This window comes from Calidris pugnax, unplaced genomic scaffold (assembly GCF_001431845.1).
Source record: "Calidris pugnax isolate Ruff unplaced genomic scaffold, ASM143184v1 scaffold102, whole genome shotgun sequence".
Taxonomy (NCBI): domain Eukaryota; kingdom Metazoa; phylum Chordata; class Aves; order Charadriiformes; family Scolopacidae; genus Calidris; species Calidris pugnax.
Genome location: NW_015090846.1, coordinates 7,032,541 through 7,038,530, shown reverse-complemented (window position 1 = coordinate 7,038,530; position 5,990 = coordinate 7,032,541). Strand labels below are relative to the sequence as shown.

The 5,990-nt window shown below is 47.3% G+C and overlaps 1 long non-coding RNA gene across 3 annotated transcripts in view; it reads right to left on the bottom strand.

Annotated features, from left to right (window-relative positions):
• LOC106888468 overlaps positions 1 to 324 on the bottom strand; it is a 4,998-nt gene extending 4,674 nt beyond the window's left edge. For all 3 annotated transcript variants that reach the window (XR_001412115.1, XR_001412114.1, XR_001412113.1), the window contains exon 1: positions 186 to 324. This is a non-coding gene — a long non-coding RNA (uncharacterized LOC106888468). The remainder of the gene's footprint in view (positions 1 to 185) is intronic.
• Between the last annotated feature and the right edge of the window lie 5,666 nt (positions 325 to 5,990).

The window sequence follows — 5,990 nt, the reverse complement described above, 5'->3', positions numbered from 1 at the left end:
CCTCCGCTCACTTAGCCCTGCCTCGCCCCAGTCCCTCCCAGGTTCCCCTCAGCCCCCTCGTTACCCCTCAGGAAGACTATTCCTCAAGCCCCGCTCCAGGCCCCCACCAACATCCTTCGAGGGACCCCAGGACCACCCTGTTCCCCTTCACGGTGCCCTCAGGCCCCCCGCCGCCCCCCGCTCACCTTGACGTAGTCCAGTTGCAGCTCCGAGGGCCCGGCCCGGCTGAGTACCCACCCGCCAGGTCCCGCTTTCCGCCCAGGTCGCCGTACTCCCACTTCGAGCCGGCCACCACTTTCCCCTGCCCGCTTCCGGAGCGCCTCGGCCCGCCCACGCCGTGGGCCCATTGGCCACCGCCCCCACCCCGCCTTCCTCCCTGGACGTCCCCGCTCCATTGGTCTGTTACTGCCGTCAATCACCATTGCGCCCCACCCTGGCGTAGCCATCTGACCAGTCAGAGCACGGCGCCCGCGCCTCTGATTGGCCCACCCTTCCGCTCATCTGTCCGGGACGGGTTGCCATGGAGAAGACGCCCCGGCGGGCCGCGGGCTGTTGCCCTGGCAACGGGGCCCGTGCGGCCGGGCCTGACGGAGAGAAATTCACCTAAACACAGCTTTTTCTCCTTAAAAACTACAGATTTGTATGCAACAGCACAAAATAAACACAAAATAAATAAAGAGGAGCCACTTTTTCCTCTTCCCTTCCGTCTGCTCTCGGGTCACTCTCTTGTCTGCCAGGGAAACACCCCACTGAAAGTGAGACAGAAATACAGTACTTCAAGGCACGCTGTCAAAATATCGGGGGAAAAACACTGTAACATTCAGTCGCCTCTATTTTTAGACAAGTACAACAAATACCTAACTGCTTAGGTACACCTAATAAATTGCATGCTACAGTTATTTGGCAGTTGCACTTTAAACAATGCAAGTCTGTTTGTAAATTATACAATTTCTTTTTTTAAAGTTTCATTTAGAACTGAAAAATCAGCGAGAACAAGCGACTCCCCAGATGTTTGGGGTTTTTTTTTAGCGGGGGGAGGTGGAAGTCAAAACCCTGGTGTTGCTATCCATCAGGCTACCAATAAGGACTGGCAGACTGGCGAATGCTTTAGGCTGTGCCGAACACGTAGAGGAACAGGGTTTTATATCTCAACTATTGCAACTGAGAACTCAAAGATTGGCAAAGAGAGCGCAAGGGTTTGTTTGCTAATGACTTCTACTGCCCAGTGTATTGCCTCGGAAGATCTGCTCTCGTGGGAAGTTCATAAAAGGCAACTGCTTTGAGAAGCATTCCATTTTGGAAAAATCTCTTTCTGACTGAAGTCAAAATTACACACTGTAGGTTATGAACAAAGGACATTACTGGAAACCACAACTCACCACAACCACATCAGGACTCGCTGTCATTAGTCACGAAGCTGCTGATGTTTTGTGGCAAAGCCTGAAAAGCACACAGAAGCGACACCAATTTGTCCCATTTAGTCCGTGTCTCTTCTTTGACCTTGATTGCTTTTAGGACAAGTGCCAATACCTCAGTAAGGTTTTCAAGTACTACTATAAGATATTTTAAAAATTTATCAACTGGAACAGCATAAAGCTTTTATCATGAAAACAAAGTCTGCTGCTTCTGAACACGTGACCCACATGTTCTTCCTCTTGTACTAGAAAATTATTTTCACAGTATCATTTAAAAGATGGCACGCAGAAATAGAGGATTATGCTTTCAGGAAGAGAAAAACAAACGGAGGGAAGTAAGCTTTGCACAGGGGTAACACGTACCAGAACAGACCTTATTTTATTTTTAGTATTAAAATCTTTCATAGAAAAACTATAGAAGGGAGAAAAACAAAACAGCTTAATCTGGTGCACAGGAAAGCAGCAGACAGAGAAAAGGGTCAGCATTCATGGCCCTTACAGAAAACAGGCATTCACTTTCCATTCCTAAACCCATCTGTTAGGTCTAAATATTGCAGCAGTACCATGGCCATACTGAGAGCCGGGAACAATGGCCCTGCCCCCGGACATTTATGTAGCAGGACACATGGACAGAGGGACTTCTTTCGCCCCATGCAACCCTGAATTTCCTGAAAAATTTATGTTTACTAAAAACACCAAAAATTTGGAAGAAATCCTTTACTGTGAGGTTGGTGAGACACTGGAACAGGTTCCCCAGGGAAGCTGTGGATGACCCATTGTTATGGTTTGAGAAAGCGATAATCTATTGTCGTTTAGACAATATCACCCAATGACACCTCCCCACCCGGAGGTCATCTCCTCCAGCTCTGTTTCATTACCAGGGTGTCACCCAGCGCACAGACCGTAGCCTCACTTGGGTACCCAGCTGACCCCAGCCTTCAGTAGATGGTGGTACTCAGAGATCTCTAACTGTGGCACCAACAGAGACTGCAATGCTAATAGTGGCATGGAAATGCACATGCTCAACACAGACAGGAGGAACAAGCAGCCATCTCTCACCTGCCCACCCGCTCAACTGCCACAAGCAGGGGAATGGAAGCTGGGGGACCATCTGTCACTGTGCCTGAGCACCACCCATTCAGTGTGCTGTCACCAGAAGCGTGGCTGTCACCAATACAAAAGCTAGGAACCCTGCACACCCAGCGCCACATCCCCAGCGCTCTGTCACCCCTGCTCCATTTGTGCTTCTGCACCAAGCGGAGCCCTCGTTCTTCCTTACAGCGCACACTGGCATGTAACTGCCACAGCACCCGGTGTTTGCAGCCAGACCCCCAGACCGCTCAGAAAGCTGCGTCCAGCCAGGACAGGATAAAAACTGCGGCCTCTGAAAACTCCAGACCCTGGAGGGACTGAGCTAAGGGCAGCTGGCCCTGGCCAGGACGATGACAGATCCGGGGCTTCGCTCCCCGTCTCGAGCTGCCCGACGGACAATGCCGCAGCCTCTCCGCCGCCGGTGCCGCGGGCTCTAGGACCCGGCGACGGCGCGGGCCGGAGCTCCGCGGCCTGCGGCCTGCTCCGCCGCCGAAGACCCGCGGGCTGTCGAGGCGCCGCGCTGCAGCGGCGGGTCGAGGGGCAGGGCAGCTGCGGCGGGAGGGCGTCCCGATGCCCTTCTCAGGTGCGCCGGGCAGCTTCACCGCCAGCTGCTGCTGGTGCCCGACGCCTCTGAGAGCCCTCTGGTAACTACCTGCCTTGGGAGCGGCCGAGAGACGCCGGCGGTCGGCCGGCGGGAGGGGGCCGGGAGCCGGCGCCGCTGCCGCTCGGCGGTGCTGGGTGGCCCCGGCGCCGGGTTGCCCGGGGCGGTGCGGCTGGCGGGAGCCAAGCCGGCAGCCCGGGAGGGGCAGGCGAGGGGTTCATTCCCCTCGACCTTCTGCAGCGGCCTGTCGGATCAGATGGTGACCCTGAAAGCGGAGGAGTCGGAAGCAGCTTCAGAGATTTGTCTTAAATAAACCAACAAACAGCAAGTCTCTTGAAGAACTCTTCCGAATGAGGTCTGGGTGAACCTCCAGCCCTGGATAAGGCTACGTTTTCTTTTGTTGACATCTGTGTTATATATACGTTCGATTGTACTTATGTCTTTGTGTATATGTACAGATAGGCGTGTGCACGTATTCTTGGAGACATAAGAAAGTCATGCCTATGGGAAAGGAAATTCGTGTCCTTTAACTTTGCCTTAAAAATTATTCAAAACTGTACGAAGAACTGTACAGATGAGTTGTTCCATTTGGGAAATTTAGAATATTTGTAAAAGCAAGTAATTCTATTGTTAAACTGTTATCTTTAGTTTTATCGTGATCCACTGCTTCGCTAAGGTTTTTAAAATATTTTAATTACTGAAAATAATTGGTTTTATGGAAATGGCTGGCTCAGCCAGTTACCCACAAAAATAGCTAGATCAGTCAATCTTGTGTATTTTCCAGTGCATATTAGAAGATAATGACTTTAGTTCTACCTATGCAATATACCTTTTTTTTTTCCCCAGAAGAAATACCGTTTAATGTTCGTGGGTTTTTTTCTCCATAAGAATCGTACAGTGGTTAGAGTTGGAATAAGTTAGACATTTTGTGCATTAGCCTAAAAAATAGTAATTGAAGTTTTATCCCTATGTCGGAGTGGACCTTGGTTGTTGTTAGCTTTTTCCTAATGGCTAGCATTCTGGTTTGGGATTTATTTGCTTTACTGGATTTAATTTGGATTTTCACCCCTCTCTGCATCAGCTGGGTCTCATTTTTAGTAAGCCAGAACTGTCATTCATATACCAAATTCCCCACTGCACACTGAGATTCTGCCTGTTTGCTTGGTGTCAAATGTGGTGCTGACCACACTTCAGAGAGAGCTATTGTGGTGATTCTAGCTTCTTTTAAGTTACATTTTTATTTTAGTGTCTCGTGTGCACAAACTGCGATGACTGGCTTTTCCTCAGTATTCAGTACAATGCTGTCTAGATGCGTCTTGGATTCCCATCGCTTTTCATCTGGCAGGCAAATCACAGTGCAGACCCACTATTTTAGTCACATAGTGTGAACGGAAGTCATTCTGGCGTGGCATCTTGACTTGAGAGCAGCATTGCACGGCACATCTGACCTACCTGCTTGGCTGTCTTGGAACTGACTAGTTTCTGCACCTTGCAGGCATGCTGAATAGGTGTACTTTCCGCAGAAAGCTCTCCTCATGTTATGTTATACCTTTACAATCCATTAAATGATCAGTGCACAAAAGGATAGGAAGAAGCAGATGATGGTCTGCTTCTGGGTGCATTGGCCTTGCTAGTATTGTAGGTTTTTCTGGAAATCTCTTTTGCTAAGCATAAAGTATTTTCCTACTTCCTCTGCGTGAATCATTGTGATTTTTAAGGTCTTCATCAAATATATATATGTATATATATAAATATATGTATAAATATATATATATGTAGTACTTTGTCTCTCATTCTATATGGTTGTTTTGCAAGCAGGCTGCACTTTGGCCTTGTTAAAGCCTTCAGGGTTGGCAAATATGCAACACTGAATGTAGAATCTCAAACTTGTTCAGGCCGTGGCCAACCCATGGCACTTCAGGTCTGAACAGGTCCACTGAATGTGCAGTGTGAAGGGGAAAGCTTGGAGGTAGTCATGGTGAGTAAAGTTTGCCTGCGCACTAGAAATGTTTTTGTCCCCGGTGGACATTAGAATGGTCTGAATTCTGCCTAAGTCCTTACCTGGCTAAATACATTCAAAGGTCCAAAACCAACAAGAGGATAGAGAATGCTCACTATGTGGACTTATGTAGAATTTGAGCCATCTTACTCTAGTCCTGTATGTGCCCAGGGTTTTCATGACTTCATCACTTCTTTTGCAAACATTTAAAAAAAACCAACCAAACTTCAGACTTCATTTTTTGTGGCTTAGTCTGCTTTTGAGAACTTTGCTTCTAGCCTTGTTCAGTTGTGAAAAAGATGAGTGGGTTTGATTTCATCTGGTAAAAATAAATCGAACATATCTTCTCCTTTTGTATCATTTTATGTTATCTAAGTGCTTTGTACTGTGTACTTCAGAACATGATAGATAGATCATCAGTGGAGAATTACAAAATGGTTTTGCTACAAAGAGAAACTGCATCCTTTTAAAGTGTCACTAAAAGTGAGTTTGTGGTTTTTCGCGAAAGTTGGTGAGATAAAATGGACTGATAGAGTTATTTTGAAATCTTGATTGTAGTGTTACTTGTCAGGCTGAAATAGACCAGCTGTATTCCTGTCTAACAGTCTGCAATAATTTTCAAAGTATATTCCTTGTCTACAGGGTGCTGAGGATCTCATCTGTCCTGAAGTTTGTTAGAAAGTAAACTTGCTTTATAATGCCTTAACAGAAGTAATGATGAAGAGTCTTTGTTTAGAGAGAAAAATAGTGATTTGAAATCACTGTCAGTTTGGGTATCACAAGTGGTGATTTGAGCTCTTCATTGGTCTTTATAATACATACAAAATGGACTTGAATGACCCATGCTATTATAAAGGTGGAAGCAGATTAAGGGACATCTGAT